The sequence below is a fragment of the Peromyscus maniculatus genome, chromosome 1, assembly GCF_049852395.1.
Source record: "Peromyscus maniculatus bairdii isolate BWxNUB_F1_BW_parent chromosome 1, HU_Pman_BW_mat_3.1, whole genome shotgun sequence".
NCBI lineage: Eukaryota > Metazoa > Chordata > Mammalia > Rodentia > Cricetidae > Peromyscus > Peromyscus maniculatus.
This window is the reverse complement of record NC_134852.1, coordinates 133756889-133771834: the sequence shown is the minus strand read 5'-3', so window position 1 is coordinate 133771834 and position 14946 is coordinate 133756889. Positions and strand designations below refer to the sequence as shown.

General features: G+C 41.4%; 1 long non-coding RNA gene across 2 annotated transcripts in view; it reads right to left on the bottom strand.

Moving 5' to 3' along the window:
* LOC121831542 (uncharacterized) overlaps positions 1 to 14946 on the bottom strand; it is an 83617-nt gene that overhangs the window by 15169 nt on the left and 53502 nt on the right. Inside the window, exons 3-4 of one of the 2 annotated variants that reach the window (XR_013044736.1) lie at positions 11602 to 11664; positions 10311 to 10423 (exon numbers count right to left, since the gene is read on the bottom strand). This is a non-coding gene — a long non-coding RNA (uncharacterized LOC121831542). The remainder of the gene's footprint in view (positions 1 to 10310; positions 10424 to 11601; positions 11665 to 14946) is intronic. The other variant, XR_013044739.1, reaches the window with a different exon arrangement.

The window sequence follows — 14946 nt, the reverse complement described above, 5'->3', positions numbered from 1 at the left end:
GTATGAGACAAAGGGTCTATAAAGATGCTACCAGGTTCACTTGGTATTGACCATCTACTGTGGACCTGGGGTCTATCTTAAGTGTGGTTAATATACCCAGCGAGTCTCTACTGAAGAAAACTAATTTTTCCTTTGAAAGTGGATGTCAATTGGAGCTAGCTTTATGGTTAGGGATGGGAGCCTGTGTCCATTTCCTCATGTCAGAATTAGGGCCCCAATGTAAGAGGCCCTGGAAATCTTTAAGTGAATTATTTTGCTGTGTGAACCCTACAGAAAGTTAATTATTGTGAAGTGAACACATCACTCAGGACTCAGTACAGAGCCTCCTCCTGCCCCCTGCTAAGTCTTAGCCCTTTCCCTTCTCTCTGGAAATAATGGCAATACTGATTTCTAAAATCACAAATTTGTTTTGCCCGTTTTTGAAAACTTTATAAATGAATCTCACAGCTATGATGCATTATGTATTCTTTTGCATTTAACTTCTTTAACTCAACAATATGCTCATGGAATACATTAATTCCCAACACTTAGTTCCTTCTTATTTTGCTGTGATATTTCATTGTACAGATAATAGTTTTTTAAAAAAAAATTCTACTTTTGATGGAAATTTGGCTGTCCACTTTTGGAGTATTATAAATAATGTGTCTGTAAGGGACAGAAAAGAACCTAGAAATAGATGTCATAATTTAACATCTGATAAAAGTGAAATTCCTTAATAAGGGTGTCCAATATCAGGTTAGTTCATAAAATTAAATACATTTAAAATCTTCAGGGGAAAGTGGAATTTCTCATTGGCAAGAGCAAGAATGTATTAGTCAATAAGTGATGTTATGGTACAATCCTCTATTCATTCAGAAAAAAAATTAGGGTAAATTCCAATCTTATACCACACACAAAAATCAATGGAAACTTAATTGAAATCTAAATAGAAAAAATAAGCACTAAATGTACCGTAACACATTCATCTATTACAACACCTCAAGAGATAACTATTTTATCATTTTGAAGATGCAGATGCTGAGTCTCAGAGAGACTATGTAGCTTACCTGAGGTCACACGAGGCCCCACACAGGGAGTTCAGAAGACACTCACAGACACTTTGTGCTCTAGGTATAAGTGAATTACCATTAAGTGTGTTTACTCAACCCAGCTATCAATTCTTTTTTTTTTTTGCAGAGTTAAAAATCCAGAGAGCAGAGAGCAGTAGCCAAAAGCTGAGACCGCCTTCTTACCACCCACTGCTGCTGCCGTCCTTCCCCTGAGAAAGAGGTCTACTTCCTGTATGTCTGTCTTTTTACTGACTTTCTGTTCTGCCTTCTCGTTGGTTGTAAACCCAACCAAATGACCTCCTTGTCACTGCCTGTCTATACAGACCTCCAGGTCTCTATGGTTGGTATTGAGATTAAAGGTGTGTGTCTCTAGGCTGGCTGTATCCTTGAACACACAGAGATCTGCCTGTCATGTAATCAGGATTAAGGGCATGTGTTACCACTGCCAGACTTCTGCTAAATGGCTTGCTATTAGCCCTGACCCCCAGGCAATTTTATTTATTAACATACAAATAAAATCACATTTCAGCACAAATAAAATATCACCATATTTCCCCCTTCTATTCTAATAAAAAGAAAAAAAAAGTTATAACTAATATAAGAAAAACTATATACAATATATACAAGCAATAAATACTTAAACAATGTCTAGTCCATTTGCATTTGACAAACTCAGAGAAAATATTCCATTATCTATCTTATTTTTGTCAGTCCAAAATGTACCTGATTCACTTTTAAAAACATCAACTATTTCCAAAATTTGAAATCCTGAATCATGACAGGACACTAGTGGAATTCAGGTGTTTCTGGTACATGGACTGCTCTCACCAAATGTGAGGTTGAACTGTTGACCTTGTGTATATCCTACTTCACAAATGAGTCTCTCAGATACACTAAGCCTATAGGCTGAAGATGATGCCCCAACACTGTGGAGAAACCTCGGGTGACTGTCCAGGCAGCTGGTTGTTTCTGTCAACTCACATTTTTTTGATGAGGTTTTTTGTTTTATTTTGTTTTGTTTTGTTTTGTTTTGTTTTCTGAGTTTTTTGCTTGCGTGCACTTCCTGTTTTTATTTTTGTTAAGTAATATTATTTCCTTCTTGGGTCTCTGAGGGAGCTGAAGATTAGATAGTTATAGTTACTTAAAGATTAGATAGTTATAGTTTTCCTTGTTAAGAATTTTAGAAAAGAAACCCACTAAAGAGGAGTAAGTATATAAATTTGAAAGACATTATAAGATAGTTCTGTTAGTAATATAAGTTAGGATAGAAAGTGAATCAGCTATCAACTCTTAACAAATAATCATCTCTGCCCACCTGAAGCACAGCCAGACCTCCAGGAAACAACTCTAAGTTCAAAATAAAACTCACATAAAAACTTCTAGTCTCACAACCTGAACCCCCCAGCAAGTGCCATCCGTTTTCTGAACAATGCCATAGAGAAGAGATTCGTGCCATCAGAACAGGTGATCCAGTGCTGTAACTGCATGTGTTGTGACATAATGGTGATGTCCTGAGGAAAAATTAGTAGGTGCCTCCCAAAAGTTAGCCTGGGCCCTGGCTACCAATTTCATCTCTTCCTTTCAAGGAGTTTCCTCCCCCAAAGAATGAGAGTTCAGTCACTGCATGCTTTTCCCAACCAGGACTGCTGGGGGTTTAACACATATTAAGCATCTGCATGTGGGACTATATTAGGAATGCTGTAAAGAACACAGGAAAGCACATTTTAGTTCACTTCATGGTAACATAATAAAATACATGAGGCCAGGTACTTAAGAGAAAATGGTTCTATTTGCTCACAGGTTTGGAGGCTGACAGTCCACAGGCTGGTGGCCATTTCCATTTGGCCGTCTATCACAACATGGTGTTGGCATCATCTTAAATGACTGAAAGAGAGATAAAGCAGTCACGTGTTGACCGATTCGGGGGGGGGGGCTATCTTGCTCTCCTTATAACAACTGCTCTCACAGGAACTAGCTCCCTCCACAAGGATAGCATTAATCCCTCACAAGTGCAATGCCTTCATTACCTATTCATCTTGCACTGGGAAGGTTCCACTACCTCTCAGAGCCACCACACTGGGGACCAGGCTTTCAACATGTGAACATTCAGGGGACACACTCAAACCATCCTCAAACCCTAGCAGGATGAGATGAGCTTTCTCCACCTCCTATAGCATCCTCCACAGCTAAGGCTTCCCAGCCTCTTCTGTGCCTAGTTCTTCAATATTTTTTGGCAGTGCTGTGGTTTGAACTCTAGGACCTTGAGCTTGCTAGCAAACACTGCCACTGAGCCACATCCCAAGCTCTTCCCCCAATCCCTTTCAAAGCACTGCTGCTCTTTGTCTTCCTCCTAGTCCTTATCATTTCCAAGGCTCTGTCTGTCCCATGCACTCCATTTTCTCCAGTCACTCCCTCATGTTCCACGTTCCGAACAGCTCCCCTCACATCTCTTCATTCCGTTGCAGAAATCAGAAAACAGATAGCCTCTTTGGAAAGTGTGGCTCTAGAACTCCAGGCAGAACCAGCATGAGAACCAGAGAGGGCTTGAAATATTCTGCAAGTCTGAGTTGCTGAAGTGAAATGTTCATGGGACAGGAGTAAAGAGAGATAGAGGCTTGAGATATGAACATCAGCAGAACTACGAAGGATCCGGTATTCTACACTGAAGGGAACTGAGCATATCCAATGAATAACAAATTCACTGAAAAAGATGCAGCGGGAAATGCTAGCCCTTTCCTCCACTAATGTGTAAGGTACAACAGAAGGACATATGACTACCTCCTGTCTTTAAACCCCAGAAGATGTCAGGGATCCCAGACCTTCTGCTGCAGATGACTACAGGACATACAGCTCAGGTGATCAGAACACTGCCTAGTGGCCTCTACTCCCCCAGGAAAATCAGGGAGCCATATTTGTCAAGCAATGCCTGTGTGCTGCTTACGGACACACATCGGAACTTCAAACCCTCAGCAGAACTCAGAACCTCCAGAATGCTCTTCCAGGTTCATTCCTAAGACTAATGGGATTCTCAGCTCCTATCTGTTTTTAGAACAAGCTTACTCAGACCAATGGTGAGCACTGTTCTCACATCCTGTCCATCCTTACCCCCATACAGCCTCTGCCATACATTTGAGAGCTTGGAAAGTGATGTGCATTTCTCTAAATATCTCTCTCACTCCCTGTTTCCTTTACTAATTCTTCCTTTTCTCCATTTTTCTTTCCCTCTTTCTCTCCTTCACCCTTTTTATTCTTTCTTCCTCTTGTAAAAACTTGTACACAAAAATTTGACCCATTTCCCATCAATAAAAAATATACACAAAGCATCATTATTTTAATACCATAATGTACATGATGATTATTATCCTAAATAATCAACATCTAAGACTGCTGCATCCAACAAAACTGCTATTTGTTATAAATTGATGAAAGATCTAACTTATTTAAAAAATATATAAGATCTACAGTTTTTGATCCAGAAATAAAGCATAGACTTGACATATTGAATATTACATAAAGTAAAATCCAGGATCAATAAAATTTGAATGGACAATATCTAATCAATACATCAAATTTTGTTTCTGGGTTTAAGTGGAAAAGAATGTGCCCAAATGAAAATGATTTCAGTAGAGTTAACATTTTTAGAAATGGTCTAACTGTGCTATGTAGAAAATTGATCAAGAGATTAAATTGACTTAATGGAATCACTCTGGCAAATATTGTCTGGATGGAAAGTCCATCTAGGTTGATATATTTCTAATTAAAATTGTTAAATTCAAAATGTTCTTGGAGCCAAAAGAGCAGGAGAAATTGTTCTCAAAGTCAAAAAGGAAGGGTCAACATACTGAGGTCAAAATGTCCTGTAACATGACAGTGTAGACACCATGCCAGGTCACATCAGATTGTCTTTCAACTTCTAAAAGAAAGAAGAAAAAGGACAACTATGTGATTCCATAGAAGTAAACCAGTTGTACAAGGATTCATGGACTGTGCAAGCACCTGAAATATTAGCAAAAACAGAGGCAAGGGAAGAGGGAAAATGGCCTCCATAAAGTGATGACCACAGTAGAATTTATCCAGAGGACTACTGTGAGGAACAAATGAGAAAATCTTTCCAAGGAGCTCAGCTCTGGGCACAGTAGGAGCACACCAAATAATCGTTATGCTGGATGTCAGAAATGGCAGGAGGGTTTGAGGAACTGAAGAAGGGTTGTACATTAGTCATGAGATTAGGCTAGCCTTAGAGAACTTCATTGCGTTCCTAGCCTCTTCCAAATTCAATTCCGACCAGTTCTGCTCACTTCCCAGGGCTCACCCTGGTGTGCACACATGCCCTTGAGCCTTGCTCTATCTCTGCCTTTCTCACCCTCACCTGGAAAATATTTATGTGTCCTTCAAAACCCAAACTAATGTCATTCCCTCTATGAATTTTCTGTTGGCTCTTCTGCCAAGCTCCCAGGGCCTTTGATCCATATTTTATCACCTCACATTATCAGAGTTTGTTGCTATTTCCCCCATTACATAAAGAGAAGCTCAGTTTCACTTGGACTTTTGAGCTCCTGACACCGAGGGGACACCCAGCGAATGTTCAGGGGAGCTAGCTTTACTAATAATTACCAAACTGGTCTAAATCTTTCCTCTGGAAAAATTCCTTCCCACAATCTAGCCTATTTTGCAAACAGAATTAGATTGTATTTTCTTTGCCTAGGAACACTTCTGGTGGGCAAGAGATGCTTTGGTGAAATGCCAATTTAATGCTAATGGAAGGTTCTGGAACATTTCGCCTGGAAAGGGTTATGGCTGGTGGGTTTCTAAGAAATCTTAAACAACAGAGATCTTATTACTCGCACAGTCAAGGAGATTCAGGCATTGTCCCCCTTGACAGCCACAGAAGCCCTGGGCGGTTCTACCACATTAGCTTTTAGAATGATTTGATGATAGAAATAGATTCTACACCAACTCACACTTGTAGCAGGGGAACATTTTGAGATTTTAACATGTTGAGAGATTACAACAATAAGTGTACTTTTGTTCTCTTAAATTTGATATTCTCTCTCTCTCTCTCTCTCTCTCTCTCTCTCTCTCTCTCTCTCTCTCTCTCTCTCTCTCTCTGCAACCAAGCCTTTATTTTCTCTTTCTTCAAAGTATTTGCAATGCTGATAGTGATGCTAAGCTTCCTGGAGGATGATGGGAGATTGGCAGGTGCTCAAAGATAAGATTCCACCAGAAAGGGGAAAAATAGGATTTCAGTGGTAGGGTTAACACAGTTGTTAATACACAGCCCAACAAAACTATCAGAGCTATGGAGAATGACTGTAGCGAGCCCAGAGGGCTGGACCACTGGCACACTAGACGTTCGGCCCCAGTGAAACTGTTCATCCCTAGACATACAATGACACCTGAGCTTCCACAGTTCTAGGTACTATGTGATTTATTACTTAAAAGAAATTAAAGCAAGATGAAAAGGTACATTTCCAAATATTTCTTTCCACTACTGTAAACTAAGAGAGCAAAATCACGGGCATATGCATGCATGCACACACACACACATACAGATAATACAGAGTGATTACCAGCTGTCCCAGTTGAGGATTCAGTGTGGAACTTACAAATAATAAAATAATAATAATAATGACATTTCCTGCATGTTGGCTGTGGACTCATGGCTATGTCATTAAAAGATTTTGATGGTGAATATGACATGTGGAGCCTGACCTCTTCCACTGAAATGCTACCAGAACATCCTCTTTGTGAAGAGACTTGCCTACAACATCTCAAGGCTTGGAAACTGGGGAATCAAAACTCGGTCTTACTTGAGAATGGATCCAGTCTGTATAATGTTACTTCAATGTATGTGTCTGGGGCTAAGCATTGGTACTGAATAACAAACTGGTGTGCTCTTCCCTGGGGAAGACTATTTCTCCCACTCCTGGCAACCCTTGGTTATTTACAGTTCTTCATGTAGGGCTGAGGTCTCATGGACTTTCATCTGTCCACTTGGGCATGTCTATTGTTGCTGTCCTGATTCAGCTCATGATTAAGCAGTCACGTTGGTGAGACTTTATGAGTGTAGCTTCTGGCATTACTAGGAGACACAATCTCACAGTCTGATCCTCTGGCTCTTAAAATCTTTCCATCCCTCTTCTGCAGTATTCTCTGGATAGTGGGGACAGGACTTAATTTATAGATGTATCTATTGGGACTGAGATCCACAACTCTACATTTTGATTGGTTGTGGGTTTCTGTAGGTGTCTCCATCTGTTGGGGAAAAAAAGACTTTCCTTGATGAGGGGTGAAGACTACACTTATCTGTGAATATAAAGACAAATGTTTAGATTGTTGTTAGGGATTATGCTGGCTTAGTAAGAAGTGGTTGTAGGTTCTCCTCCAAGATCCATGACTTCACTGGCCCTGGGTAGTTGGCTATGTTTCCAATACCAGGCAAGACCTTCTTGTTGAGTGGGTCTTAAGTCCAATTAGAGAGCTGTTGGTCCAAGGGATGCATGCCACCAGTGCATCCTTAGGGTTATCTTGACATGCTCATCATTATGGTACACAGGTATCATAGATGGGTAGAACTGGCAATTGTTTTTTACAAGTAGAATAGTAAAGTTCCAAGCTTCTGATGCTTTCATAAACCAATATAGTTTATTTAGTTAACAAATATATATCTAGTGCTGGTTAGGCATTATGCTAGGCTCTACTGATGCCAGAGGGAGCATTATATATATGTTAAATATGTGTATATATACATATGCATATACATAATATCTATCCTGCCCTTTCCCATTGCCTGCATATACAAACCTGTGGTTTGGAGCTGGTGGCTAGATCATTGAGAGCTTTCTATATGTTATAAAAGCCTCATGTGCCAAAGCAGTGTGCCAGCAAACTCCTCTGAAGTAGGTCTTCTGAAACCCACTTAAAAGACTCTTGTACCCATCTTAGTACATGGTATCTTGTTTCATGGCTCCCAAAGCTATTGACATGTGATTGGGAAAAGCCCTGGGAAATTTTCTAATACATTACTGTCCAGACCCTACTCCAGACCAATCAACTCAGAAGATGAGGATTGGCCAGATGTGGGAAGATATGAAACAAGATCCCAGTTCAGGTTCCTGGACCACACCTCAAGACTGTCATTTAACTTCTCTGCCTGGGGCCTCATCAGGAGTTTGTGGAGACCTCTAGGATTCCAAGCAGTAGCTTGGTGACTTTTACAGCAGCAAGCTGTCTCCAGAGCAACAGCAGCCCCAGGCAGATTTCCAGGGCTACAATGTGCAGGTGTCAGGGACACCTTGGGTGGGGCCCCAACAGAGCATTTTACCAAATTCCCTGGATGATTCTGAAACATGTTAGAGTTTGTGAAACACTGATCATATAGTGTCTCTCCAGAAATCTGAGGCTGATTCTTGATTCTTCATGCTCATGTCATCCTAGACACTTTCAGTTAAACCTGTCTGTCTACTCTACTTCAAAATCCCGCGCCCACCACCACCTCTTTCTTTTCTCTCTGTCACTATCCTGGAGCAAGAGGCCATGTCTCTTTCCTGGGGTGTTATGACAAAATCTCAAAACAAGTGTTCCCTTTCTAGTTAGGATTTAAATAACAGGTTTCACTTTGATGTTGCCATCGTGTACATCATCGCATTTGGCTCAAATTCACCACCGCCACCCCTACCTTCCCTTGTTATCATTTTTTCTAGTCTCGGTCTCTCTTCCCCACTCGTCCAGCATTAAACAGACGTTCTTGATAGTAGCCACACACAATAGCCTGGCTACTGTGCAGAGTTACTAAGTGAATGGCAGGCACAGCTGGACACCTGAGTTCTTTAGAAACTATACCAGGGAATAAAATGTATAACCTAAGATCAGGGATATGACTCACTCAATAAGTAAAGGCACCTGCCACCATGACCTTGAGTTCAATCCCTGAGTATCACATGGTGGAAGGAGAGAAGTGACTCAAATTGTACTCTGATCTCCACATATGCACTGTGTGTGTGTGTGTGTGTGTGTGTGTGTATACATACACAATAAATTAATGAGTTAAATAAATATAAATAAAGGTAATAACAAAATTTTAAATGTGTAACCCAGGCAGAAACACTGTCTGATGTGCTCATCTCTTCCCACTCTGCCCTTCTAGAAGGGTTGCTTCCAGGGAACCACCCCTGTGCTGCCATTCACACAGCAGTCACATAAGTGATGACGCCTGCTGAAGGTCCTTAGGGACTTGCACTGGGGTAATGCTGCCCAGGCACGTTTTCCTCACACAGCAGGAGGGAGAATCTTCTCAAAACATAAATGCTCTCCCCTACTTGAAGCTTTAAATGCCTTACTATGTGGCCTGGTCCATTTTCTGTTTCTGTAAGATAATACCACAGACTGTAATTTATGAGCAGAAAGATTCACTTCTGATAGTCCTGAAGGCTAGGAACTCGAGAGCATGGGTTTGGCATTTGGTAAGGCTTTCTCTGTGTGTTGAAGGAGCAAACACAGAGTCCATGGGAGGAAATGAGGCTCATTCCTTCTTTCAGGAACCCACTCTGGGGATGAGGGCATTAATACAGAAGCACTCCCATGACCTGTTCACCTCTTTAAGGTCCCATCTCTTAAGACGGTCACAATACCAGTTACATTTCAACAGAAGTTTTTGAGGGGCACCCAGAGGAACAGCCATCTCCTTACCAGGATCTGACACCTTCCTTGATAACTGACTCTCCAATAAGGTCATGATTCAGTTCCTCAGACCCATGGAGCCCTGTCCCGCCCCAAGTCTTCATGAAACTTACTCACTTTTCAGAAAATATTTTCCCCACTGGTCACATGACTGACAGCTCCTTCTTTGGGTATCAGCTCCAGTTTCCTCTCCAGTATTACTGACCACATTATCCAAGATGAGAGAAGGAGAGAGAGAGAGAACCGGGAATATGGCGCTCCACTTTAAAAACCGGCTGGGGGCGTGGCCAGGTCACGTCACTACTCCTCACCTGTGTGTAGATCACATGGTCACGTTGCGCGCTTACGTGGCCATGTAACGTCACGAATCCTGGTCACGCGAGACGCCTTGACCCGGAAATGGCTATCTTGACTTGGAATTGGCTAGGCGGAAGTGTCCGCCTAGTATATGCAACCGTGGGAGCGTGTTATGAACCCTTCATTGGCACCCTTTTCATCTCCCCAAGTTATTCTCTTTTTTCATCTTTTCCACTTTATTTCCAGATGGTTATTCTTTTATCTCAGGCTCGTGGCTATAATTACCTTTACAGAATTTACCATAACTTGTCTATCTCTCTGTGTCTCATTCTCTCTCCTCCTCCTCTTCTTCCCTCTTTTCCAGTCTAGACTGAAAGATCTGTGGAGTTGATGGTAATCTGTTTTAAGCACATGCACACAGCAGAAATGTATTAAGAGTATTAACTGTATCTCCTATTACTAAGCAGGTAAAACTAATAACAGATGTTGATTGGCACTCAGGTGAAAGAAGCCCTTGTGTACATTAGTGGGAATGCACATTGATAAACCTGACAGAGGTTCTAAAGGAAACTAAAAACAGTACTGCCACATAAATGACAGTTCCTCCTCTGCATTAACAGTTCCACCCTCTTCCCAAAGCTGACTTTACTCCATGCTCATTACAATGCCTTTCAGAAGACCTAAGATGAAGAAATAACATAAATGTCCATCTACAGTGAAATTAATAAAGACACTATTGTGTGCATATAAACACTAGAATTACTCAGCTTTTACAAACAATGCCGGGGGCTGGAGAGATGGCTCAGAGATGAAGAGCACTGACTGCTTTTCCAGAGGTCCTGAGTTCAATTCCCAGCAACCACATGGTGGCTCACAACCATCTGTAATGAGATTTGATGCCCTCTTCTGGCCTGCAGTCATATATGCTATATACATAATAAATAAATAAATCTTTTTTTAAAAATGCCAGGAGCTGGGCAATGGTGGTACATGCCTTTAATCCCAGCACTCAGAAGACAGAGGCAGGTGGATCTCTGTGAGCTCAAGGCCAGCCTGGTCTATAGAGCTAGTTCCAAGAGAACCAGGGCTACACAAAGAAACCCTCTTTCAAAAAAACAAAACAAAACAAAACAAAAAAAAAAAAAACCTGTTGGGCTGAAGAGATGGCTCAGCAGTTAAGACCACTTGACTGGAGTCCCACAATCTCCTGAAGAATATACCTTACTAATTGGAAGACCTCCTGTCAGGCTCTACCTCTTAAAGGTCCCACTTCCTCCCAGTAGTAATACTCTGTGACCAAGACTTCAAACTGCAAGTTTTGGGTGTTCTTGCCATCCAATTCATCCAACAGATACAAAATTTCAGTGACACAAGTTAACCCCTGGCTTCTTTGTGTCTAATTACAATGTTGCATTGGACATTTGCAAATTTGTCAAGAGGAAAGAGCTCATGTTAAGATGTTCTTACCATAATAAAAATAACAAATAAGTACATCAAAACTAATTACATATTTTTTAAATTGTCAAATCCATCAACCACAAAATCCAGAAAAAATGTAACATTTCTGTTTCTTTACCTGTTTGTCTGCATATGCTTTGATTGCCTCCTCATATGTTGTCAATTTTGAAAACATAATTTTCTATGGAGCAACAGAAAGATTATTCATATTTTCCTTTATAATGATTGATTAACATTCATTTTTATTCAAAGCTGGGAAGAAGGCTCAGTCAGTAATGTGTTTGCTGCACAAGCCTGAAGACCTGAGTTGTTAAGATCCCCTGCATCCATTTGCAAGTTAGACACTGTGTGTGTGTGTGTGTGTGTGTGTGTGTGTGTGTGTGTGTGTGTGTGTGTAATCCCAACATTGGCAAGAGACAGAGAGACAGATTCCTCAGGCTCACTGGACAGCCGGTCTAACCAAATTGTGGCTCTAGGTTCAAAGAGAGATCCTGTCTTAAAAAACAAGATGGATGATTGAGGAAGACACCTGATGCTGACTTTTGGTCTTCACATGCATGGGTAAGCATATGCACATGCACCACATGCACACACACACACACACACACACACACACACACACACACACACTTACACTATCAGATACATATGCTACACACATACAAATACAAACACACTTTTTCTACATTTATTTATGTAGTGTGTGTGTGTGTGTGTGTGTGTGTGTGTGTCCACAGCATACTTGTGAAGGTCAGAGGTCTGGACACCACTCATGGGTATCTGTTCTTTCCTTTCTACCATGTGGGTCCTGAGAACAGTTTATCGGGCCTGGCAGAAAAGCTTCTACCCACTGAGTCATTTCACTGGACCAGGTTTAGTTTGATTGTTTATTAAAGCTTCATAATTTATTTGTAATGTCAAGTGCCTGTTTGAAATGTTTGTAAGTCAGAAACCCTGTTAAATCCCATCAATATGTGAGCAACAGTGCTTGGAAGACTTCCAAAACCAGCTTTGGGTTAGCACATTTTCAACTCTCCATCTTGCCCACTCCCATGTTCTGGTGCTGGATACTGAAGGACATATCCCCTACCCTGTTACATCACATCACTGTATGGATTATCACATCACAAAAGCCAATGTGGAAGTCATCATTTCCCTCATGAGATGCCTGGTGATAATTTATCTGTACACAGAAGTGACTGCAAACCGCTCAGGAGAGTCAAACTGGAAGGTGTCCACAACTCTACTCAGGTACAAAGTCAGGCTGTGCATTCTTCAGTGCTATTCAACACTAAGGTGATATAAGGGAAGATAAGGACAAGCCAAAGGGTAGAGAGATGTCAGTCTTCAAAATACTTCTGTACACTTTGCAAAGGGTCCAGAGTTAGGAACCTTGGAGCTTAAGCAGCAACATCTTTGTGTGTCAAGATAAAAGACAAGATAAAATAAAGACAAGATTTGCTCAAAATGGACTCATGTTTCCTATTCTAATGTCCAGCATCCTTATTGCCTTTTGGTTTTGGTTTTGCTACAAAGACCCTTTTTCCAGATAATGAGACATCGTTCAGTATGACTTGGAGTGAGCATGTGGACTACACATGGACAGTCTAAGAGCACCCCCTTTTCCTCATTTCAGTGGCCTCTCAAGGTCAGATACACAATATTAGGAAGGTCATTTGGAGTTTTCTGTGGCATTTGACATGGATCTGTGAGGATGCTGTGCTTTTTGCTATTGGGGACTCAATCTTAGAGACTCAGGGATGTCCCTACTCCATTTGAGATAAAGATTGTAGTTGGGGTGTTTTCTTTCTCTGCATGAAGCCTTTTCCTAGACAGGAGAGAAATTGTGCATCTTTGAAGGAATGGAAACTATGGTTTAACAAGGTATCCAAGCTTGCCTGAGGCTCCCCGCTCCACACACAGGCACTGAGAAGACTTGGTCCTCAGTCTGATATCAGACTATGCTCCAGTCCAAGCAACATCAAGAGGGCATAGAGCATGGTTCCTGGGTCCTTTGCAACATTCTCACACTCCCCGTGGGGTGGTTTCTCCTGTGACATTTTTATTTTCTCTTAAAAAGCTTAATAATTTTGTAATGTAACTCGTGTGTGTGTGTGTGTGTGTGTGTGTGTGTGTGTGTGTGTGTGTGTGGTTTTTTTTTTTTTTCTGAGAGAAGGCCCAGAATTATACTCCTTGGCCATTTTTTCCTGTGGTATGATTTGGACTTCTTATGCCATTGTGTTAGTTTTCCATCACTGCGACAAGCACTTTAAAGGTCTCACTTAGAATGGGGGAGCTTCAGCTGAGTTCATGTTTTCAAAGGTTTCAGTCTGTCTGCTGCTCCATCCCTTCAGGCCTGAGCTGAGGCAGAGCATCATGATTGTATGAGGTGTCAGAGGCTGCTCATGTCATGGCAGGAAAGAAGCAGAGGATGAAGAAGGTGTAGAGGGCATGGAGCATCTTCTCTCCAGTGACCTACATCCTCCCACTAAGTTCCACCTCTCACCTGTCCCCACCTCTTCACAATGCCATCATACTACAATCCATCAATGGAGTGATCCGATTAGGCCATGGCCCTGGAAATCCAATCACTTCCTATAAGCCCGTCACCTGGCAACCAAGCCCACAGTACAGCCTGAGAGGTACCATCCATGCTCATACCATATACTCATTTAACAAAAGCACAAGAATAGCAAGTTTCAATGTGAGACAAGCCAAAGAGAAACAGATTATCTGGCCTGACATGTGGAGTATTCAGAATCCAGGATAATTCCTGGTCATAATCCCACTTAACAAACATAATTTAAAAAAAGAAATTTCAAAACTAGAGAAAAAGGCTAAGGGTGTGATAAATGGTTGCCTAGTGGTTACAAAGTTCTGGTATTGAGACAGAAAGAAAGAAAGAAAGAAAGAAAGAAAGAAAGAAAGAAAGAAAGAAAGAAAGAAAGAAAGAAAGAAAGAAAGAAAGAAAGAAAGAAAGAAAGAAAGAAAGAAAGAAGAAAGGAAGGAAGGAAGCTTACAGCTCAGCTTGGCAGTTCAAGTGCCCCACCCTCTTCCACTCCCATCTCCGCAGTCCTTCTCGTAAGAGAGAAGATACCAGAGAATTACTCCCAGAATGGTTTCGTCAGAGGTTGGGAAGACTGAAGGTAGCATAGAGGTGTATTATGCATTGGGCAAGTAGAAAAGCGATTAGAAAGTCCAGGCTTTAAACAGGTGTTAAACCAAAAGAAGGTTGTGGAGCAGCTCCCTGGTGAAGAACATGGCTAGCATGCATGAGAGCCTGGGCCAGCACCAAATAAAATATTCTGTGATTTAAGCCGTGTGTGTGTGTGTGTGTGTGTGTGTGTGTGTGTGTGTGTGTTGTTGTTGTTGTTGTTGCTGCTGTTGTTGTTGTTTTCTGGAAACAATGCCTCACTCTGTAGCCCAGGCTGACCTATAACTCACAATGTAGCCCAGGTTACCC